The sequence below is a fragment of the Leptinotarsa decemlineata genome, unplaced genomic scaffold, assembly GCF_025532065.1.
Source record: "Leptinotarsa decemlineata unplaced genomic scaffold, Ldec_3_MD MMD2_tig00000218_RagTag_RagTag, whole genome shotgun sequence".
Lineage (NCBI taxonomy): Eukaryota > Metazoa > Arthropoda > Insecta > Coleoptera > Chrysomelidae > Leptinotarsa > Leptinotarsa decemlineata.
The window spans coordinates 5,561,074-5,587,191 of NW_027412545.1; the positions used below are offsets into that span (position 1 = coordinate 5,561,074).

Here is a 26,118-nt window from a genome sequence, read left to right on the forward strand (position 1 = left end):
CAAAGCAAAATTCTTCAAATTATTGGTAGAAAAAGCAAAAGGCAAATTGCAGCCATCACATCTACTGAAAGCGAGTCACTAGTGGTTTCGACAATTCGTTAACTTCGTAATACCAACTTCATAAAACATGTTCTTACTAATATTAGATGTCATTACAGCCATACTAGAAATATAGATATCAATAATTTAGCGAGAGAAAACCACGTGTCTATCTTTTCGGTACCAGCGCATGGAAATAGCTTTCACGGGATAATTCGAAGCATACTATAGTGGAGAAATTCATCAATGGATGAGAATAAATGAGTGCGCTGTTACGGTTTTTGATTCAGCTGAACTTCTGGGCAAAGCATGTTTCAATTCACAAACTGCTGAAGTTGCCGTAAATGGATTCAGGCATATTTTTGCAGAAGTTGATTAATTATCCAAAAAAAAGCATCTAAAGGAACATTTCGTTCAGGCCAGTCGCAACTCCCTACACTGTCGGTTAATGGACTGACACCTACCAGAAAAGAACTACTTCCCTGGCTAATACCACGAAGGGCGTTGGATCATAATCGACAGGCGTCAGTGCAGGATTCTTCACTGAAGTTATTCCTGCATATGCTGTTGGCGATACAACTGCCGCAATAGATTTTCAATTATTGGAACACACTAGCAGACCGATTTCGGGCTGTTTGGCCACTTGTCAGTGTGAGGTAGTGTCTATCATCAACATAAAGTCGATGATTTCCGATAATTTAAAATCGAATGCCTTCAAAGCATTATTCCTCGAACTAGGCTGAAACGGACAACAACAGCCGCATATCCGAAATTTACCCAATTACTCGTATAAGGAGTATATATAGTATATATAGTCAGAGGGCATATTTGAAGACTGGCTATAAATCAAATCATCTAAAGGAACAATTCGTTCCATTAACCTACAGTGTAGTAATAGGGGAGCCCAGGCGGGGATTTTGGGATTTGCTGAAGCGCGGCAGATTAATATACAGGTTAAGTACCTCCACCGAATATGATCCCCATATATAAGGCCGCATGTGAGGGATGAAGGATCAGATTAGTAAAAAAAAATGATCATCAGAAATTCTCGAGCGCGTCAGATTGAGGTAGGGTGAGTTAAATACCTGATAAAAAGTCTATATTCCACTAATCTGACAATTTGAGAGTGACGTAAAGAAAGTGGAGGGCAGCAAAGTTGTAAAAAAATAACGTCATTTCGACATTCTCGAGCGTAGCTATTTTTTTTTATTTTGAAGGAAACAATTCAAGGATAACGAAAAATATATAATCTGACGATTTCCGCAAGCCAAAATAACAAAAATTCGTCGATAAAGTTTAATGCGTGCAGCTGTGTGATACCTATATTTCCTTCTCCGAATTTCTATTCCACTATTCACTTTTTCTCTATCTATTACTCTCTCACTCCGTCCCCACTCTGAATTCTGTTGCTATGACGCCATCACAGCTGATCACAGAGACTATTAATAATCAAAAGTGAAAAATTCAATTGAAGCAATGAAAAATTTTTTTCTGATATTCAAATTCATTCGCATTCTTATTATTTAAAGTTACATTAAATTGATTTTTCATAATTTTCAGCTCTATTTGTTTAAAAAATTGTTATAAACAAATTTGAATTTTTTTTGGGGAGATTTTATCAGTGATGAATATTATAATTTTAAAAAACAAACCGTTTCTTCAAAAAAATGTTATTGCTTTAAAACGCATATTCATGTTGATTAAACACGTCAAGTCTATTTGTTCTCCTCTTGATAATTAACAAATAACATTTCAAACAAATGCTCTAACCCTATCATTTATCAACTTTTTTGATAATTATTTCAAAAAAACACTCGAAATCTCATTTATACGACTTTTCAACTCAATTATTTCTTAAACTATTGACATAAAATATTATTTATAATTTCGTAATCTAAAATTCTTTATTAACTACAAGTAATTATAAGATAAAGTATAATTTTCATAATTTTATTAATTTATTACAGATTTAAAATTGACAATTTTTGTTTGCTTCCTCTTTTTTTTCATGATAATCTCTTTGATGTCTTTTGCGGTGGTGACTCGCAATCTTCAGTAAGTTTTTCAATTTCTCTTCCTTCTACTTCTTTCTATTGTATTCCGGTTGCAATTTCTTCGTCTTGTACATCCTCCAGTAATATTTCGACGTACTCTTCAACCAAAAATGGATTTCCAGTTGAACTACATCCATCATCATTGTCTTCAAATGGACTCGTAGGAAGATAATTATGGTTGAAATCATCACTATTATTTGAAAAAAGGATTTTGTGACCCAGACTCCCAGACTATTTATGCTTTTAGGGATAACTTCAATGAAAATCAATAGAATTGGGGGATATATCTTCTTATTCGAAATACGTATGAAAATAACGTCATAAAATGCAGATGTAGAAAGGTTCTAACTCTTAAACAAAACTAAAGTACAAAGGTTGACAACATCTACAGTAAAAGTTGTCTTTTCGTAATTTTTCAGTGCCCAAAAAACGGATGGACGACAATTATACAAATCGGTTGATGAATAATCAGACGCTGGATCTCCTGATATGACTCGCTTAGAATATGTTTTTGTAGATAAATTAAATGTGTACAAATGCGGTGTATAAGCATCTCAATCTTGAATCAACCTAACTCTATAGAACACTTGATTTCACACGTTATTGTATGAACATTACATATTTCAAATGAGGAGTGACATAACTTATTCAATTGGAATTTCAAGGGGATTAGGAGACTTATTGAAAATGAAGTATTTTTAACCAGTTTTTGCGACAGTTCATATGAAATTCAATTGTTTCTTTTACATTCATTATCATCTCAAGGTTCTCTTCGAAAATAATCATTTCAAATACAGATAATTGGCTTTATTATGTGATTGTTTTCGAAAACAAACATTTTTCCAAGAAAAAAACGGCAGTAGCTAGTAACTCGTAAAACCTAGAGTTACAAAGTGAATGTATATTGAAGAGTAATCAATTGACTAATCATAATATTACCTTTGGTTTAATCGGTGATGCTATCAATTCTGTCTTTTATAAAATAGTTCGTATTTTATTTTCCATTATGCAATAAACGAACATTCTCATAAAAAACGACAACCAAGTGTTTGAATAATAGAAATCTAGGAAATGTTTCTATTTAAAATCATCCGCATCAACCTGATGGTTATTAGCGGCGGAGTGTATTTATTACAAATCATTAGGTAGTATTTACAATTTTATAATAAGGTTGAGAGCAGTTAAAAAGCAAATAAATATGTTTCACTTGATGTCGTCCTAGAGCTTCTTTCAAATCTTGAGGTATATTGTAATTGTCTCTTTCTATTTGGAACATCAGACATTCCTTTATGATGTGTTTTACTGTTAGTAAAAGAGATATCAGGTATTCATAAGTAAGCCTTGTATATCCTATTTTGAGTCGAGTCATGATCAGTTGTTCTCTTCTCGGCAGATTTCCATTATCCCACGGTCCTACCGCTGTTTTGATTTCTTTAAGTTTGGATTGTGTATTTTGCCATTTCCTGTTCCAGATGTCCCTCAGATTTTTTTTTTATATATGATTTCAAATCTGTGTAGGGAGTGAGCTGTGAGGCTTTCTGGTTCGGATTTATTATTGCCTCACGTGCGCTTCGGTCGGCTGTTTCGTTGCCTCTTATTCCTATATGGAAGGGGACCCAAAGTAGGACAACTTGCTTATTCAAAATTTGCAAATTATATAGTTAGATAATTTTACCGATTGGATGTCTCACATACATTTTTTCGAGTGTTTGCAGACTATTGATCGAGTCTGAGATTATTATAAATTTATCAGCTTCATCTGATTTTGCATAGAGAAGTGCTTGTAGAATGGCAAAAAGTTCCCCTGTGAGGATTGTTACTGTTTTCGGATGTTTGAAAGTTAAATTCATTCGATCAATTACTACTGCAGCACCTACTCCTACATCAGTTTTTGAGGAATCTGTGTACATTTCTTTGTAGCCCTTATACTTAATGATCAGTTGCCTGAAGTTCTGGATAATGATGTTAGTATTTGTGGCATATTTATTGAACTGGGATAGTTGGTAGTTGAATATGGGTGGGTTTATCAGCCATGGTGGTGGAGTACTAATATTTGTAGGATATATAGATGGAAATTTCTGGATTTGGATTGAGTCAAGATATCGTCTGATCCTTTCGTAATAGGGGGGGTCAGTTCGTGGTCGGTCATATGAGGTAAGAAACCGATTTGCTATCGTGTTCTGGTAAGTTGGAGGGTTTTCATTTGATGCAACTGCTGATGCATATGATAAACTCAACTGCATTCTGCGATGACTCAATGATGGTTCCCCAATTTCGCAATATAAACTTCCTACTGGACTCGTTCTGTATGCTCCTAAAATGATACGTATGGCAGAATTATGTATTGTGTCCAGGGGCTTCAACGTAGTTTTCTTGGCTGAGGCATAAGCAATACTTCCGTAGTCTATTTTTGAATGTATCAGTGATCTGTAAAGTAGAAGTAAAGTTGAGCCTTCCGCCCCCCATTGTCTACCAGCTAAGTGTTTAAGTAAGTTTGAACCCTTTTGGCATGATAAAACTAGGTGGTTAATATGAAGCTTCCAATTCAGTGTTTGGTCGAATATCATTCCCAAAAATCTTATGGTGGTAACAGAAGTCAAAGTTACATTGTTCAGTTTAATAACGGGGATTGTTTCACATGGTTTTTTTGAAAATAATAGGCATTTGGTTTTTTCTGGCAAAAATCTGAGACCCGTGTGTTTGGACCAATTTTCAAAGAGTTTTATTTGCTGTTGTAAAATAGTTCCTAGGTTATTGATGTTCTTTCCTTTTGCAAACAGTATCAAATCATCGGTATATAGCCTCGCCTGAGCCGGTTTTTTAGTGATTGTAACAAATTATTGATTGCTATCAAGAACAAAGTTGGGCTAATAATGGACCCTTGTGGAATGCCATTATATTGATCTTTCTGTTGGGATAGTAATCCATCAACTCCAACTCGATATTTTCTATCTCTTGAGAAGTTTTGAATGAAGGATAATATGTTACCTTGATAGCCCCATTCTTGTAGTTTGGTTAGGATATAGTGACGCCATGCTGTGTCGAAGGCTCTATTAATGTCAAAATAAACAGCCATACATTTTTGTTGATTAGCAAAGGCTTCGTGTATTTGACTTTCTTGATCTACGATATTATCCAGAGTACTTCTGTGTGGTCTGAATTTGGATGGCTCGGGGATGATTTGGTTTTTACTTTCGAGTGTTCACATCAGTCGTTTATTCACGATTTTCTCCAGCAATTTGCACATTGTACATGTCAGAGAAATAGGTCTATATGATTACATTCGTATTGCAGATTTGTTGGGCTTTAAGATGGGAATGATTATTGCTTCTCTCCATATACGAGGAAATTTCTGTTTAGTCCATATCAAATTGAATATTTCTATAAGCATATTTTTCGCGATTCTAGGCAAATTTTTCAAGAATGGTGCCGGAATATCATCTGGGCCTGGTGAGCTGGCTTTTATTATTTTGCGCGTTTTTGCTCTCTGTTTTTTATATTCGATCATGAGTTCCTCTGTTTTGAACCTTTTGAATAATTGCTTAAGAGCATGTTTACTGGCATTTATTGCTGCACAACATTCATTATTCCACCATGGTACTGGTTTATGTTTATGTAAATGTTTTGTTTTACCAATTGCTTCATTTGCAGCCTGTCTTATCAAATTATTGAAGTTCTCTATTGTCAAATCGATGTCATCGGAAATTTCGATTCGGGAAATATTGTCCTCAATGAAGTTGGAGTATCGAAACCAGTTTGCATTTTTCAAATTCCGTTTTGAAGGTGATTTGTAATTCTCAGGTCTAATGTCTCGTTTCGTCATGTCAGTGATTAATATGGGATAATGATCGCTTCCATAGAGATCTTCCATAACTTTCCAGTTCAATTGGCTCAAAAGATTTGGGTCGCATGTTGATAGGTCTAGCACCGAAGAATTTCCGTTGGAGGAGTTGAATCTGGTATTCGATCCATCATTCAAAATGGCAAGGTTTGAATTATTGAAAATATTTTCCAATTTGAAAATTTGAATTTCCAATTTGAATTAAACGCGGTGTCGGAATTTGGCCCAACAATTGTTCCATTTCTTGTTCGTCTAGTTCGATGTTTGGTGGTATATAGATATTACAAATATGAATTTTTCTTGGTGTGAAGATTTCAACTGCAATAGCCTCCACATTTGTTATTAGGTGTATTTGGCTAGCAATCATATTAGATTTGACATATATGGCTGTTCCTCCACTAGCTTTTCCATTGAAAGTGCGATTTTGAAAGAATCCTTTGTACTGTTTTAAGGGTCTTCATCCCTAAAAAAAAAAGGAGTCAGAAACGATTTTTCTTATTCTGATTGAGGAAAGATTGTATGAGTGTATAAAGGAAAAATAATAAAAAAAATATTTTTCGAATATTAGATGAATAAAAAGTATTCTCTCTCTCATTTTTGGGCATTTCTCTTCAATTCCACCATCAAAACTAACGAATATTTTGGTGTTATTCCATTTTGGTATTGAAGCCTATCATTTTCTCAGTTTAACGACTTTCTCATTTTTTTTTAATGTTTCTTTTATTTTGTTATTAATTTAATAAGAATGTGTTATTTATACGAATTTGATTTCCTTGCATTATGCCTTTCGAAATGGGAAATATCAAATTTTATCAAAGTCAACTAATAAAGTTTTGCTTCAGCCGTCGACTAGTGAAAACTAATTATTACTTTTGAATCCGGAGTCAGAATAGTAGATGAATTTCTTTTAAATGACACGCCCGTCAGGTAGCTCCTCCCACACGTCTGGTGAGGGTGAGAGAGAGTATCATAGAGCCATTGTAAAATGTAGCACAGGGTCGGATTGGGAATAGGAAAAGATAAAAGTTATTCTGACCGAACGAAAGATTGAAATATTAAAATTTTTACAATTACCAGATAGTTTTCAACTTACCTATCTGTATGTTTGCGTGTTACACGTTTGTATCAAATGTTGCAAGTCTAATATCTTCCGATTGGCTTGAAATTTTACAGGTACATATTCATTACTAGGGACAAAACTTCATGATATTTTCATATTAAGAAATACTAAGATGGAAGCTCTAGAATGTTGGACGAATTTCCTTATTTTTGATTTGATTACAATCAAAATTGGTAAATAGGAGCTTCTGGGTTGTGATGCCATGCTTTTTTTGACATTTCAGAATTTCACCTGACTCAAAAATCTATTTTAAATTGTGGGAATTGTTGGAGATCATGACTTTTTTGTCGATATGTTCTAAATTGGTTTCCAATAAAACGGTCTTTTCGGCGGCGCCTTTGATATCGCTGTGAAGTGAAAACGTTACAGTGAATTTTCCATCGAGATCTATGTTTGTTCCTTTGGCGGCATTTATATAGAGAATCATAATAATTAGAATTCATTCACTTCAGCTGAGATTTGTATCCACTATTATCACATTGTATTGGCAAAATAGCCAGAGTGAGTTCCTGCGAAATGTGCATTGTTCAATTATTTCCGTTCGTTGTATTCGTTTGAAAATGTCCTTGTAGGTTTTAATTATGATTTTATACTTTATCGAAAGTTACTTTTTCATTTAGTCGACCGTGAATTATCTTCAGTTATGTTTTCAATAGTGTTTGTTTTTCGATTGGTGACCTATGTATTTTGTATAAATCCAGCTTTCATTTATTCTATATTCAAAAGTGTTTCTTGCGATTTAAATTTTTCTGACAAAAAAGTGTAGGGACTTTTCCTACAACTGCTTAAATATAAAAATATGTAATTTTTTTATTGTCAAGCAGTCATCCAAATCGAACACTGTAATGGAACACTCGAAAATCGAGTGGTCGAATTCTCGAAATGTGTGTTGGCTGAACTGAATTTCCGTTTCGCCACCTGGGTATAAATCTAGAGACGAGTCTTTTCTGGTGCAATTTGTCGAACGAATAACATCGATTCTGTTCACTGAGAGTAAGTCCTTCCAAGCCACGTGGCCCCTCATATTTTTCTTGTTATTTTGTCGTACTGTTTTTGTAAATGTGTTTTGTGTTAATAAATGTTATCGTTGAATACGTCTTAACAATAATTTATCTATCACAGCCCCGACAAAAGTGTTTTTTAATCGCGATGCCCAAGTCTACGATACCCTTATCTAGACGTCATAAACGAACTCGACGATCGTTAGCGGTGAAGCGTCAGTTACAAAATCTTCATGAATCGTAGGTATCTTGCTGAAGTTATTTTGCATGGATATAATGGTTTATTTATTATAATTAGGAGAAATAGTGATCAGAATCGCATTGCAGAGGAGATTCATCAGCCCGAAGGGGCACTCGAAGGGTGAGGTATGGTAAATGTGTGTGTATGTTCAGTAACAGAATATATAATTGATTCCGTTCAGATAATTTTTTTAATATATCTGATTATTTCGCACATTCTGCAACAAAAAGAGTACAGAAGTGAACTTGATACCGACAATTGAAGATTTTTTCTCGAGATCAAAAAAATATTGGAGCCACTGGTCAGCAAAGCAAATCAACTGTCATACAATCAGACTACAAATCAAGCAGAAAGGTATATATATTCAATTTTATATCGTCCAATAACATGGTATTTGATTTTTAGATATATGTGTTTGGTGGCCAAGTTCTCTGGTGGTAAAAGGGTTAACTATACAAAAAATGTTTTGTTTTCTGCCAGAGCTCACGGGCTGCATTATCTCATTTAGCAGGGCCAAGTTGGCATACCAAAATTTGAAAAACAGCAATGAAAAAAAAATCCTGGAAGTATTATGCAAAGAGTGTTTTTGAAGCGACAGAAGAAGCTATTGGCACAGAGGAAAAATTGCTCAAAAAGAAAGAGACCTAAGAAGGGAATTTCTGGACCCGATATACATTATGGACCAGAAGCAGCTCAACCGGATATTCCCGAAGAAGAGTTAAAGTTGAAAAAGGAACAGTTTCTGATGAAGTTGAAAGAAAAAATTTCAACTGAAGATAAAAGGAAAAGAATATAAGAACAGACGAGGGGTCAACACAAGAACAGGATGTGGCACGAACTCAGGTTAAATTATCTGACTGCTTCTAGATTTGGAACGGTAATTAAAAGAAAGTCGAATTTACCCTGTCACAATTTGGTCAAAATACTCTTATATAAGAAAAAACAACTAAATACTGTTGCAGTTATATTTGGAAGAGAAAAGGAGAAAGTAGCAATAAAAATATATGAAGAAGCAATGCATTGTAAAGTTAATAATTATGGTTTATTAATCGACGAAGACAATCAATTTCTTGCTGCTTCTCCCGATGGATTAGTAGGAGAAGATGAACTGATCGAAGTGAAATGTTTATATTCCATCAACGGAAAATTGATAGATGAAAACAACAAGTTCACTAGGTGTTATGAGATCATTGATAATGAAATAAAGTATTGCTCATTTGTATCATATCTTCTAATTTTTATAATTTCAATAATTATTCTAGGTTGAAGAAAAACCACAATTATTTTTATCAAATCCAAGGGCAACTGAATATAACCAAAAGAAAATATTGCGATTTTGTTATATATACCAAAAATGATTTCAGCATAGAAGTACACGGAGACATTTGTGTCTGGGAAACAAAAATGCTTCCAAAGCTGATGAAATCATTTTACATGGATTGTATTTTACCTGAAATTTTGGATGGGCGTCTTCCTAGAGGAATGAGAATCAGAGATGCTTCTGATAACATTGAGGCCAGATAAAAAATGCAAAAAAATAACATTCTTTGAATATTGAGGTATATTAAAATAGAACATGTAGCTAAAACATTGTTGGATTTCATTTATTTTCAACAATTGCATACACATCAGCGGAATTGAATTATTCACGATTGGTATTGACTTATATTGTCTAACCCTTTATATGGAATCAGACATATTATTTAAACTGTGGACCTTTCCTGCAAAATATTATATTCAAATCATTCAATTTTAAAAATATATCTGGCAGTATGAATTAATTTTTAGGAAAAATATAAGTAATTTACCCCGGAGAGCCCTATAGATGAATTATTTTTGAGGATCCGACTATGAATCATAAAATCTTTCCGTCATTTCGAACTAATGCTGAAAATTGATATTGTGAAAGGACCCTTACTTGAAAAACAAAATCTGATACTTGATTTTTCAATTTTTTATTCATAAGTATCATCTGATTTTCTGAACACCCTGCTCATATATTCGAAAAAATAAATTTTGAAGAAAACACGACTATAAATCACAAAATAACCCATAGCCATCTTCATGCTGCTATTTTGAATTCTTGAAATTTGATGAAAAACTCATTATCTACAACCTCAAAATACCGGTGTTATATATAATTTGACAATTAATAACAAAAGTCGTTTGCATCTCGAATTTCTGAATTCCAACAGAAAAATAACCATCTTCGAACCTTAAAGCCAGTCTTCCATAGAGCCCGACCATATATCACAAAACTAGTCCGCCCTCTTGAATTTCCGAAATTCAATAGAAAAAATCACGCCTAGAGACTACAAAATACCAATTTTAAATCGAATCGGTCCATAATCGCAATACTCGTCAGACATCTTGAAGCCGCCATCTTGAATTCATTAATTTTAACTAAAGATTCATAATGTGCGACCCCGAAAACCCCATATTGTACCAAATATGAATCGGATAACACAACTTGTTCGTCACCTTGAATTCATTAATTTTGACAATACATTTATACTCTACAAGCCCAAAAAAATCCACATACTAATTTCAAATCGATTCGGACCATAATCACATATCTCGTTCGATATCTTGGAACCGTCATCTTGAATTCGTTAAGTTTGACAAAAGATTCATAATCTCTGACCCCGAAAACTTCCTTATAGCAAGTCAAATCGGTCACTAATCACAAATCTCGTCCGCATCTTGAATTTATCAATTTTGATAAAAGATTCATAATTTTCAAATAATCTGCAATTTTCGTGCAAACTTTGAGATCAACACGGAAACGAACATGTTTTAATCTAAAATGTAATTTGGATGAACAAACACGTCGGCGAATAGAGTTTGGCCCTGGAATGCCCCGGCCTGGTCAAGTTAGTTTGTATTTATTTCATCGGGCGAAATCGCACTGCCATCTGGCGGTATACGTTTTCGTAACTAAAGGCTAAAGACACTTAAGTGGTGAATATTATTTTCATGAAAATGGGTTTCCTGTAGGCAGATAATACCTGGGAAATGTTCTGCTAGCAATATTTGAAGCATACTCAAATGGACATGATTATCCATTCAAGTTCCATTGTAGTATGGTATTGAATATTATTGGAAGAAAACGTTTTTAAAATAGCTGATCTGAGGAGTCACTTTGTGTCTCGTACTTTTCGGATTCGACTTGCCTCTGTAATTTTTTCCTCAATTTCGTGCACCTCCCTTTCAAGTGTCTTGTCTTCAATACTTGGATGGATATCAAGTAACATGTCTATCTGTCCTTGGATGTCATCTGTAAAGTCCTTTGCTATACTCAATACATCTTTCGATCCATTCCATGTGTGTTCTCGAACAGGTCCTTCAGTTGTTCTGAATTTATTACAAACTCTCTTTGTTGCTAGTCAATGTAATCTTTGATAGGTTGAATAAGTACTTGACTTATATTGGTTTCATGTTTTGATTTTTTAGTATTGCCTGTATTCTTGGGTGTTAGGAATTCTTGATCTTCTGACGGAGTCAAGATTTCTGAAAGGTTCCTCTTTTCGGTATTCTTACTATTCTGCTCTGTAGAATTGTCTACATTTTCGTTCGTTTGTTGACTTGTAGATGCTTGATTTGGTATTTCCTCTGAATATTTTCTAGTGTCCAATGGATGTGGTAGGAAGTTATTTTGGGAAGGGGATGTAGTCTGGGTTGTGCATTTGGAGGCGATATGACCTATTTGTTTATATTTGAAATAGGTTTGGTTATCTCTGGATAGAAACACACGATATGTGACATCATCATGAAATATCTCAATTGATTCTGGAATATCCAGATTTTCCGGTGGTGTTATATAAACCTGCCTTCTAAAACTGAGTATATGGCTATATTCAGGATTTGTAGCTCCAATTCTCAGAAGGGTTACTTGTGATATAATTGTGAGTCCAATTTCTTTCAGTTTGGTGATAAGAACGTCGTGTGGTATGGTAGGGCTAATATTGGATATAACTAGTATTTCTGCTGGAGATATTAGTCTCCGAGCTTTAATAATTTCAACATTTATTTTTATAGAGCCATAGTCTTTGAGAAATTTGTCTACAAATTGCTTGTTGGATAGGTATATACAAATTCAGTTATTAGAAATTCTGGACGAGAAAAGTATGTTTCTAGGTTGAACTAATGGACCGAGTTGTAGAAGATAATCTTGTAATTTTGCATTCTCGATAGCGGTGACAATTGCTTGATCTTTTGTAGGGAACTTGATGGGTAAAGATTGACTTAATGCTGAAGAATATGATCGACTGGAAAGGTTTTGACTTGCTTGAACGGTAGGGTTACTTGTGGTTTGGGGTTCTTGCATTATTTCGCTCAATATTTCTTCATTCATCGTTTTCAGCCGTTCGATTTAACCATAATTCCAATAATTATCCCAAGTACGGACTGGTTCCAAAAAAGTAAGGCAGCTGGGTCACTTACTTTCCAAAACCTCCCGAAAAAAAGAACAACTTTTTTGAAACGTATGGAGAAATTCACTGGATGTAAATAAATTCAAATATACAGATACGATAAGGTTTAGAAAAAGCAGTTAACACTTTTTAAAACAACACTGCGGACAGATCGACCGATCAGCACCAAATCTCAACTGTGAATAATCTAGGAAATTGTTCTTGAAGAATTTGACAAACATTTCAGGAAAATTCAATATTATGTTTATTACCGCTATCGTTCAAAACGTGTTCTCTTAAACAATATTTACAGAATATATAACAGATTTGAGAAAGAAAGATTTTGGCTTTCTACTTCTCCATCTATATATAAAACAATGTGAAAATCTTTCAAAAAAATATACAGTGTGTCTCACTTCTCATGGAAACACCCCCGTATCTTCCGTAATATTCGAGGTAGAACGATGAAACTCTCAGGACTGATGGAAATGCTCAAAATGCACCTACCACCTGCATGGGGTTGGCCAAAGTGATATACACTGTCCGCCACTCGCGATGGAACACCCCATTTTTACGGTAAAATATATTAGGGGGCAAAATAGGCTCAAAATTCCTTCAGATTCGTGATCAGGACTACCAACTCACTACGAATACACTTTTCTCTTGAAAAAATTTCAGTCCTGAAAAATTCGAATTTGTCTCACTTTTTATGAAAACACCTCCGTATCTTCCGTAATATTCGAGGTGGAACGATGAAACTCTCAGGACTGATGGAAATGCTCAAAATGCACCTACCATCTGAATGGGGTTGGCCAAAGTGATATACACTGTCCGCCACTCGCGATGGAACACCCCATTTTTACGGTAAAACATATTACGGCGCAAAATAGTTCGCTTCCAATACCTGAACCCCTTCATTCTATCTGGAGAGTACTCTCAGGTATGAAAGATACAGATACTGTGAGATGCTATCATCCATTTTGAGCCTATCTGAAGAAAATGTCACAGCACCACATTCTCAGATTATCGAGATAGTGTGAAGCAGTGTATGAAAAATTATCGATGGCGGCATCTATTATAACTGAAGAAGATTATTCGTAAAACTAATTCTGGTTGCTGAACATCCAAATTCTAACCCAACCAGAAGTTAGAGCTCTCAATTGATGAGCAAAAAATGGAAAAAATCTATATTCAAAGGTTAACATATCAAAAACTACAATTCTGAGCTTTGGCTGTGTACACTTTCAATCAGCACATCAAGAAACATCAAAATTTCGGCAAAATTCAAGGCAAGCCATTTCACATAAGAAATGTGCGGGGTCCTTCATCAAAATATTGAGGAAACATTTTACCATCCGAAACAAATTAATCTTCATACTCATTGCAACACCGAAACAACTGTTAATTTTTAAAGAAAAAATCGCACTCGGTGAACAGGTAGAATTTAGATTATTTTACCTACTTGCTGAATTGTTGTCTGAAATCATTTGAAGGGATTGAATTACATCAGTTTCATTGAATCATACGGTGCCCTGAAATCACCATGGAAAACAGTTGCTCACTGATATTTACTGTCAACCTGACAATATTGTTGAAAAATCTTATTGTATTAACCCCCAGACCAGTTTTCATTGTATTTGTTGTTTCTAGTATTGTTGTTCTTTGAATCACCGTTGTTCCTGTTGTTTCTTCCGTGGTTTTGTTCCTATTGTGTTTATTGTTCCTGTATTTGTGTTGGATATTGTTCCTGTGTTCCAGTTGTTTTCTGTTCGTGAGTACCTGTTCATATTTTAATATTTCTGAAATTCCCATTTTAACTGATATCAGCTCATTTTGATTGACAAAGTTCAACATGGCACGTCTGTCACTTCAAGCAAAAATTGAAATTGTTTTAATTGTTGGTGAAGGGGTGAGGTCTCATCGTGAAGCGGCCGCTAAATTTAATAGAAGACACCCGCTAGAGGTAGCTGTACACCCTGGAACTGTACATAAAATATTCGTGAGCACCGGCCAAGTAACAAAGGACAGAAAAATTGTAAAACATCATATTGATGATGATACGATATTGGCGGTTCATCAAGCTGATCCTAGAATTAGTTTGAGAAAATTATCGCTTCAACTCAATATGAGACGCAGTAAAATATAGAGGTATTTAAAGAGGCATAAAATGCATGCGTTCAAACCCAAATTTTTACACACTTTGCAAGAAGGACGTGAAATCAGCCGTATGGAGTATTGTTTATTGATGCAGAGAAATTATCTCAATGACAGGAATTTTTTAAAGTATATCTTATACAGTTATGGTGTTGTATCTTCCCAGAACATGAGGTTTTGGGCTGAACAAAATCCAAATTGGGTGGTGAATTGTAGAGACCAAATATCTCAGAAACTTAATGTGTGATGTGGAACTACCTTTGGATGTGAGACACAGCATGATTTTTCAGTTAGATGGTTCACCAATTCACAATAGTGGCATAACAAGGGTTTGGTTGAATAGGAATCTACCTATGAAATGGATAGGACCCAATAGCCCTCTCGTAGTATGGCCACCACGATCCCCAGATTCAACTCCACTGGATTTTTATTTATGGGGAAACTTGAAAAATAAGGTTTATAAGGATAGGTCAACAAATAAGGAAGATCTCCGTGCAAGAATTTTACAAGCGTGTGGAGAAATCACACCTAGAGAACTGAGAAGAGTTGGAGGAAATAATAGAAGGCGCATAGAAAAATGTGTTCGATTGGAGGGAAATTTCATAGAAGGCACGAAAATATAAAATTGTCAACAGTTAAATCATTTGAAATTGATTGTTTTGTTTTTTAATTGAAAATGTTATTTTGAAAGTAGTACTTCGAAAGAATTTTGAACTACATAACATTTTTCGCCACGAAATATCCTTGTTTTTTTTAAATAATGGGAAAATGAGAATATGAACTAACGTTAACCATCCTAAACTCTCACTGATTACATGTTTCCGTTCCTCTTACAAAATTGCCATTTTCTCTCTTATTAAGAAGGAATAACTTTCCTGACAAAAAAATTAAAAATAAATTATTTATGTGAAAACAAAAGTCGAGTTTCTCTCAAACAATTTCGTTCATGTTTTGATGTCAAAACCAAAAAAAAAATCTACTTCATTTATTACGGAAGATACGGGGGTGTTTCCATGAGAAGTGAAACAAATTCGGATTTTTCAGGACTGAAATTTTTTCAGGAAAAAAGTGTGAACGTAGTAAGTTGGTGGTCCTGATCACGAATATGAAGGAATTTTGAGCCTATTTTGCCCCCTAATATGTTTTACCGTAAAAATGGGGTTTTCCATCGCGAGTGGCGGACAGTCTATATCACTTTGGCCAACCCCATTCAGGTGGTAGGTGCATTTTGAGCATTTCCATCAGTCCTGAGAGTTTAATCGTTCTACCTCGAATATTACGGAAGATACGGAGGTGTTTCCATAAGAAGTGAGAGAAATTCGGATTTTTCAGGACTGACATTTTTTCAGGAAAAAAGTGTAATTGTAGTAAGTTGGTAGTCCTGATCACGAATCTGAAGGAATTTTGAGCCTATTTTGCCCCCTAATATGTTTTACCGTGAAAATGGGGTGTTCCATCGCGAGTGGCGGACAGTGTATGTCACTTTGGCCAACCCTATTCAGGTGGTAAGTGCATTTTGAGCATTTCCATCAGTCCAGAGAGTTTCATCGTTCTACCTCGAATATTACGGAAGATACGGGAGTGTTTCCATGAGAAGTGAGACACACTGTATCATTTTCAATTAACATAACAGGTATTCTCCAATTGAATACGAAGTCAATCCGAACAGCTAAATGAAAGACTAATGTAGCTGGTCTGATAAATTTACTAGGTAATACCATATAACACATCCTCCCACATAAAAATAATGATTAGACCTCGAATGCATTTCCACGCCTCCCATGCCATACAAAGAAACTGCCGACGTTCGGTAACTATTTAGTTTTTATGCCATTCGAATTGACTTCGTAAATACTATACATCTAAATATTTTCAAAATTATGGAACGTTAAAAACCCAGAAAACTGGGCGAGGGGAACTAAAACTCCCCAAAAGCCTTTGCAAAACATGCCACCGTGGACCAGCCTATCCAAGCTAAGGTGTAAGGAATCGTACCGACAGCTGAATGGCCGCAGGGTGATATAAGGTTACGAACGATCCCCTTGGGGAACTGGGCGAAACCGCATTTTAATCAGCCTACCTCTGGTAATGCGGGGCTCTGCCAGAGGTGACCATCTCTTCCCTTGCTACTCGTGGGAACACATATGAATGAAACAACACAAAAACAGAAACAACAAAAACAAAAACCAATCCCGAGGCTGGACAGAAGTGCTCACCTCAATCTGAGGCGGTGGCTGGGGATGGACAGAAATGTCCACCCCAATCTACCGCTTGTAATGAGGCTGGACATAGCAGATCACCTCGTGATGTAATAGAAAGGCCATGACAAAAGGAGAAAGAGAGCAAAGGAGGCAGGAGTGGCAGCAACTATAAGTACACTCTCCTCCTTCCCCACTCCACCTCCAACAGCACCTCCAAGAGCTCCGCCTTGAATAAAGGCAAGGAACCGGCTGCCCCTGCAGGAAAGCTCCCTCACTTGTGCACCTCCATGGAGGGAACCCCAAGAAGGTTGAAGACAGTAATGTCGCTGCACCTTCCAAAACCTTATCGAAGGCCACCGTGGGACACCTCAAGAGAGTCAGCAGCTTCATTGCCTTCCAGGCCAGTATGGCAAGGAATCCAGACCAGAGACAATCTGTTTAGTCTTTCTATTGAGGAGAGTCTTTTTTGGCAGTTTGCTACCAATTTAGACATTGCTCGGTGGCTAAGAGCTTCCAACGCCGCTTGACTGTCCGGGAATATTTTTATTGATTTGTGAGTGAGGTTGGATTTATCCAATCTCTCCGCACACAATTCAATAGCGTAAATTTTCGCTTGAAATACAGTCGCATAAGTTCCTAGGCTGGTAGATAACTCTGTCCTGGGTCTGCGACTGAAAATAGCTGCACCAGAACCGGAAGGTGTTTTTGATCCATCTTTGAACCAACAACTATCTGCTCTTAATATTTCTTTCTCCCGCAAAATCCATTCCTCTCTACTCGGTAATAGTACTTTATGAGGCCGTTCGTAGTTGTCAGTTGGAGGCATAAAGTCAGAGGTCATTTCCAGAATGTTGTGACTTCCAATGTCAACCAACAGTCTGTTGAAATCTGCATTGAGTTGATTCGTGCAATTGGCAATATGCACAAGTCTGTATGCATCTAGCCTCTCTTTCCAGAAAAATGTGGAGAGGAGGTAGATCTAGAATGATCTTCATGGCCGCTGATGGTGTGGTACTGATGGCACCACTGATAGCCAGACAAGCCTGTCTCTGTAAGCCAGAGAGCTTCGCTTGGGCCGTTTTCTGTAAAGCCTTCGGCCACCAAGTAATTGCACCATACGTGATCATTGGTCTAACAATCATCACATAAATCTAATGGATTTGTTTGGGACCTCAACCCCAAGTTTTACCACAAATCCTTCGACATGTCCATAGAGACACTCTGGCTTTGTGTAAAACTTTTTCCAAATGAGCGTTCCAGGTGAGTCTTTTATCAAGGACAATGCCAAGATATTTCACCTCCGTTCCAAATGGAATGACCACACCATTGAGGGAAAGTGGCGTTAGATCGTCCAATTTCCTTCTCTTGGTGAAGGGGATTAATACAGTTTTGGTGGGGTTGACCTACTACTTGCGTTCCAATTATTCCACCCCACACATTAACCGACCATCTGTGCTAGCGATCAAGGGTTCTAAAAATATTAGGGTTTTCGTCACTGTAGTAGTGAAAGTTGTGAAAAAAGCACTTAATCAAAAAAATTTTCTTCATCACCAAACTTTTGTAAAACCCATAAACGAAAATTCAGTCGTCGATCATAATCTTCTTCAAAAACCTGTTGATGCAGTTGAATGCGATACGGGTGGAATTTGTATTCTTTGGATACTCTGACTGCTTATTCCAGTTGTTTCACATATTTTTCATTGACTTGTGTGAGGGTGTTCAATTAGAGATAACATCACTAAATATCCATTTTCTTTATTTCCAGTAACCGGTTTTTGCCGTTCTTGCATATTATAAGATACACTGCCTGTTCATGGGAAAAGCTGCAACAACTTTTCCAATGAACGCTTGTTAGGATGACACCTGTTAGGAGACCTTTGGGCATATGAGTACTCTTATTTTGATAAATGCTTTTTAATATTTCAGAAATATCAATAAATTTGAGTTTTTACATTTGCCTACATTTTACTTTAGATAAACCTTATTTTCAAAAATTTAAACTTGTTCTTTTAACGAATCTACGTATTCTTTAATAAAAAGGTTTTTGAAACGCTTTTCATCACAATACAGCGTGTTCCATTTCAAAGATAAAAAAATTACTTATAAGCAAAATATAAATACGCCTTTTGTGTAAAAAGCAGAGTAGATAGGTATAACAAACCTCAATATAGTTTTAAAGGAAATCTACTTCTGTGTCAAATTACGCCACTAAATATGGGTGTTCCATCCAACTTTAAGAAGTTATTTAATAAAATGTGTGTCTAAATTTTGAGGCAAATTTTTTCGCCACTCTGAATAATGCATTAAAAATTTCATGTGGTAGTTAACTTTAACCTTTGAGCTAAGCAGTACATTTAATTACGAGCAGCTCGTTACACGTTACAGGCTGAAAAAAATTTTGAAATTATAGTCTGTATTTTTAAATTTCTCAGAAACGGTCAGTTTCAAGTATGGTTGATATAATAGTAACTCACCTTTATTTTGTCTGTAGTATCTAAAAATATAAAAAATATAGGGTGTTCCATAAGAAAAAATATAACTTTGGTATGTAACTTTTTTGGGAGTCACTCTATATATTTCAAAATAATTTTGGGAAATGCTCCTCATGGACCCACATATAACTGTGCTGAGAGTTTTTCCCTAACTCTCTTCATTTCTCGTAGAAATACCGAGGCTATTGTGGTGGGCCACCCTGTATAAAAAAATCAAGCAGTTTTTATAATTGTTAGTTACCTAAATATTTTTTAATTTTTATCAAGAAAAAATGAGTTTACAAAAAACTTTTGTAAACTCATGATATATTCTGTATGATGCAAAGATAATTGAAATATCGTAAAAACTAAATTTCTTTGAATTTTCCATTTCGATAAGAACAATTTATATTTCAGATAGTTTTTTAATTTAGGATCGCTACCTTCTACAGATCTATAAAATAATCAAAATATTGAATTTAAAAATAAGTACAAATGAAGAAAGGGCAAAACATTACTGCATTTGATAAATCAGCTTTTGAAAAAAAATCTATAACTTGAATTTATAAAATTTTACATATAAAAGTAAATTTTTATCATCTGGTGACGTTTCAAAGATTATCCATTTTCTTTATCCAACCTATTCAAATAAAAATCTTATAATTAGTAGTTATAATTCATCTTTTGATGAAAATCAATTTGATATTATCATTTATGACACTGATAATATCAAATTGTTCGACGTTTCGGCTTTCGGCTATTTTCAGTAAGTAGAAAAGTGTGGCTATACTGAGAGACATCATTTTGGGTTTTCATGTTCTAGTCTTTTTATTCTGGACGGATATTGTATTCTTGAAGAATTATGAACATTCATAACAATTGTTTCTTCATTTATACCCATTTAATGCTGACAGTTTCGGACGCTTCACGGTTCCCGAACAACTAGCTTCCATGTTGTATAGTTTTTCATTCATTGCGCTCTCGAAGTAAACTGAAGGTTATCTCTGAGACTAAGATCATGGCCTCCATGATGACCTTCAATATAATATTTTCTTTCTATGGAAAAAGTCAAGTCGGTCCTATTGATGGGTGCAGTGTGTCTGTTGACGGTATAATTCAAAGGAAAATATATCAATGTTTTTTTTCAATTGAATACTTATTTGTTGTAGAATGTCTTGGTTACTACTGGACAAATTTTCACATTTGTAGTAGTTGATTTGTTATTTTGTTTGTTATGAATGAGATTTTTCAAGAATAATATATATTTCTGGGCAGACTATAGTCATAATCTCTATCCTGGATATTTCGATTTTCATGGTCCCTTTTGGATTTTTCAAACGTTGTTCGATGGAAAAGCCAAAAATTGTTACATATACTGTACCGAATTATCTGAGATGTGTCTTTGTCAATAAATGACGAGCCATTTCACGAATTGAACGAAAGGTCAAAGACTAATCAGTGCTGTTAATTTCCCATCATCATTAACCGACGATATGATAGTTGTTTATATTGGTAGAACAAAAAGATATTCTTAATGAATGATATTTAAAAATATTATAAACATTTCTTAAAACGGATAAAGGATAACCATTTAGTATGAATCATTTCATACACAGGTTTTGAAAATATGCATATGTTTGCTACAAATAAATACATACAAAAGAAATGAGAAATCTATCTACAAAATTTCTCAGTTGGCACTGTCTTAAATTGAAGTATTTCGACCTGCGTCGAAATGATATAGAAAAATGAAAGAAGTATAGTTGATTAAATTGAAGGGGTTATATTTTTTACTAGTGATTAATTTTTATAGTTGATTACTTCTATAACAGTCACGGGTATTTATTTGTGTATTTATTCAAAATCTGTTCACAATTAACATTTCCAAAACGAACATTTCTCTCAGTTCTATATACAGTGCATAATGTTTTTGAAACATTACGCGACGATTTTTTCTAATTGTGGACAGTTATCCGATAATTCATTGGTTATCATTATGAATTTCATTAGTTCGGACTTCCATTGTCACAACCAGTGCTTGCACTTCCCTACATCAGAGGATTATCGGAAAAGATACCAAAAATTGCATCCAAATACAACATCAGAACCTGCTTCAGATTCGGAAACACTATCCGTATCCGCCTCACGAAAACCAGGCCACCAAACGAGAACTGTGATTCCAAGAATTTTTTTTAAACAGATTTTAAATCCTGTGAGTGCGGAAAATCATATATCGGTGAAACTAAGAGGCCATTGGATATTCGCATTGTCGAGCACAAGAAACACACACAGCGAGGGGAAACCAGAAAATCAGGAATATCAGATCATGTTTAGACCCATCAACATAACATCGAATGGTCCCAAGCTGAGATCAAATACAAAGAGGAACATTGGTTTAGGAGGAAATTCAAAGATGCGCATACATGTTATCCAACAATGTATTCAGTCAAGCTAGCGTAGAGATACACAACATATAGAAATCCATAATCAAGCGAAAAATCGCCAACTCCCGCCAAACGGTCATCTCCCACTAAACCAGTGAAGCGGAAAAAGAAAAGCAGAGATAAGTAAAAGTACTGAAATAACCTATAAATAGTCAGCTCACGGAGGAATCGGTCCAGTCACCACCAGAAAACGATTGTGGATATTAACAATCGAAACGTCGTGAATTAACTTGGCTTGGAATCTCTTAACTTTTTAATTTAATTTTATTTATTTTCCGTTCAATTTGTTCAATTTTATTTGTATTTTATTCCACTATTATTTCATTTCAGGTTTTTTGCTTAATAAAATTGTTTTTTTCAGCTATTCATTTTTATTATTTTTTTTTTATTTTAATTCTTCTTTTTCAGTAATTTCAGGGATTTCAAATCATTTTATATAATATCAGACAATGGAAGTTCAAACTAATGAAATTCATCATGAAACATTGTCAATCACCTTCAAAAAAACGTTGGTTATCATTACTTTAATCATCAACTATAAAAAAATTGGAAAATACAGTTCACCCAGAAAATGATGAAATTTATTTTATAAAGTTTCGATGTTCATGCCAAATCTAAAATGCTTCTTTCAATTTATTTATTTGAAATTATCATACCTCGATTATATATCGTAAAAAACGTAATTTTATAGTCTAACAAATAGTCTGAAAATTCTTGATTCAGATAAATCAAAATAAGTTTCCGATTGATTTTTCATTCGAATTTACCTTCAGAAAGGTGGTTTGAGTATTTTGTAGGTGTGCAAATTGTTCTCAATAAACATTTCTCTTGTAATCTTGCAGGTCAGCAGAAATTCTTGCAGGTTGGGTCCCCCAGACATGAATCTCGACCAGATTATTCATTTTTGCCCAGAAAAAAGTCAACTCCCACCCTTTGTCTATGAAACATTTTTCATAAAATTGAAAATAAATTTTGCAGGTCGGCAGAAATTCTTGCAGGTCAGGAGTGATTATTCTGGTCGAAAATCATATCTGTGAGAACCGATCTGCTAGAATTTCTGCTGATCTGCAAATTTTACTTTTAATTTTATGGGTAATGTGAAATTTTTTTTCATACACGAAGGGTGGAGGTTGAAATTTTTTGTCGAAAATGGTTGATCTATTCGAGATTTATTTCTGGGAGACCCCACCTACAAGCATTTTTTGTCGTAAATGATTGATCTTCCTACAAGATTACAAGAGCAATGTTTACTGAGAACAATTTGCTAACCTGTACATTTGCTGCAAAATAGTTCGATCCCAAGATAAATTTTGCTCCCGACTTCATCCGCGTGAACTACATAATATAATCAATTCATAGATAATGTACTTTCGACATAATATAACAGCAACGTAGTAACATTGAACACGTAGGTGTTAAACTCGCTGATAGTACTCTGCAGAATATAACACTTCGCTCTGCACGATTTGGACAATTTGTTGAGCATTGGCAATAAGGTGTTGGTAGTGGCGCGAGTAGTACTGCCACAATCGACCTAACGTCAATGGGAGGACTCTGTGGGAATACAACAATATTAAATTCGAGTTTCCAGATGAGCCGACCCACTATCCTTGGAATAGTTCGTTGCTTACCACGATTGACCTTGTCCTCAACAAAAACGTCAAGGACACAGTGGACGAGCTGAGTACTGTCCGGTGCTCTTTAGTCTTACTAGAGATAATCCGAGAGCTAGGAGACTAAGGTGTGACTACCAGAGCACCGACTAGGGGGAGTTCAGATCGATTATAAAAAGCAGCATATCGAGAGATGATCTCAATATGGTCTGTGAGCAGTTCGTGTGAAACATTTAAAAATCTAGGAAAATCATGGTGAAAGGGCATCGAGGTATTTTTCCAATGGACATTGTTGAACTCATGAAGGAGAAAAACCACCAATGTAAATGGTGGACTACCAATAGGCTCAGTTGTTCGGGAAATACTTTGCGGGGTCAACCGTGTAAAATCCGACGATTGTATCGAGCATGAAAATTCCACCAGGATCACCGATATGGTCAGGAATAGACCTGTTCTGACCGTGACGGAGCAGACCCTATTAGAGTGGTTTACTAACTCGCAGTTGACCGAGTTGTTCACGGGATAAAGGAATCTTTCCATCTGGGAAAGAATACAGTTATGATTCTGCTGGACAATCAGAAAGCCTTTGACAACGTATGGATGAAAAAGTTGGTCACCGAAATGTGGTCGGCAGGCATGCCTTCATTCGTTATTAGAATTTTGAATCCTGTCTGAGCAACCAAGCTTTTCGTGTTAGAGTGCACCAAACCACATATGCACACTATCCAATTGAAGCAGGTGTCCGTACTCATTATACAGAGCGGGCCAAATTAGACACTTTAAAAAGGAAACTGATGACTGTGTCTGACGATCAAATTTAATGATCAACTCAATGGTAAAAACCGCATATCGATGTTCATCATCGATTCCGAGTTACAGCACGTTTTTTGAAAAGTTGCTTTAACTTTTTCCATGATGAAAATTTCTTATTTTTATGAAAACAATTTCGAAGCAATTTTTTTGAGTAGAATTCAATGGTGTAAAAAACATATTTTTTCAAATGAGATATCAATAGTTATTGATGGAAAACTATTTTTTCAATGAGACACCTTGTATATTCCTGCATATATCAATAGAGCTTAAAATTACCTTTCCAAAAATGTAGCACCCTTGAAATACAGATCTTTTAGGTTTTTTTATATAGACTTTGAAACGTACACTTTGATCAAGTAGGCTTTGGACGATGGGACGATAAAACAAAATGAAAATCTTTACTAGTTGCTATTAAATTTTGATTCAAGCAGTGAAGACGTTCTTCAATCAGTGGTTTTTGTTGGAAGAAATAGTCATTGTAGGAGCTGTTGAAAATAATCGTAAAACGTCAACGCGAAATTTGGAAATATCAACAGGCCTACCAAGAAGTAACATTAGGAGGATTTTGAACAAAATACAAATTCAAACAATACAGGACAAGAAGAGTTCATCAACTCAGACCAGGAGCTTTTGAACGCCGCATGGCTTTTTGCCAGTGGTTCCTGGAAAGTTGTAACCAAGTGCATGATTTTTCATTAAATCGTATTTGGACAGACGAATCCTCATTCTATTGTGGAGCAGAGAAGTCGAGATGATGGATATCGATATGCGGTTTTCATCATTAAGTTTGTCCTAAAATTTTACCCTCAGAAACAGCCATCAGTTTTCATCTATCTAGTTTGGAAACAGGAGTTTTCCTTCAGAAGTGTCCAATTTGGCCCAATTTGTACACGCAAGATTTTCCCATGTTCTAGGGAACAAATGTAGGTACTGGGTATCTTCGCGGACGATACCGCAATTTAGGCACACTCGTTCTCAAGTGAGGTGGTTAAGAAGCAACTGCAGATCCACCTCGACAGGATGGTCGTGGCGTGCTTTAACATGAACCAAATTGAGATGAACACATCGAAAACTGAGCTCGTCAACTTCACGAAGAAATTTCCAGCGTAAAGATCTTCGAGAAGTTGCGAATCGAAGGCAAAAGCGGAGATGAGCAGAGAAGCGCGCGATATCTGTGTGTTATTCTGGATAGACGCCTGAATTTACAGGAACACTTGAGCGTGGCGATCCAACGAACGGCTGCGCCTGTAAAACGCAAGTATCCGCTCATTGCACGGAACTCCAAGCTCAGTGTTGACAATAAGTTGCTTATTTATAAACAATTAAATAAGACCAGCTATGTTGTACGTCTGTCCCATATTCTGTAGCTACGGAGACTCGACAAGATGCAGAATAAGGTGCTCAGTATTTGCACGAATAGTGAAAGATACATTTCATTGGTTGATCTGTTAGATCTGGCTGAAGTTGAGACAGTCACTGAACATAACAAGAGACTGTCTCAGAAATATTTCAAATTCTTTCTGGCAAAAAGCACGCTGGCAAGCCCCGTAAACACGGGCTGATCTATGATTCATTAGATATCTTCCGCGAATGGCGCGAACGCGATGGCACTTGGTTCATGGAAAAATTTGGATAAGACAATTCACGCCTTAGCGTGATCAACGAATTACTCTTACCTGTTTTTCATTAACTTTTTCCAGGGGGTTCCAGGCAA

At 35.5% G+C, this 26,118-nt stretch overlaps 2 long non-coding RNA genes across 2 annotated transcripts in view; both read left to right on the forward strand.

Annotated features, from left to right (window-relative positions):
• Positions 1–26,118, forward strand: part of LOC141481578 (uncharacterized) — a 37,558-nt gene that overhangs the window by 1,056 nt on the left and 10,384 nt on the right. The gene's annotated exons all lie outside the window — the stretch shown is intronic.
• On the forward strand, positions 3,414–9,401 carry LOC111510177 (uncharacterized). Its single transcript, XR_012465046.1, has 3 exons — positions 3,414–8,295; positions 8,354–8,650; positions 8,702–9,401. It is a non-coding gene; the product is annotated as an uncharacterized lncRNA (long non-coding RNA).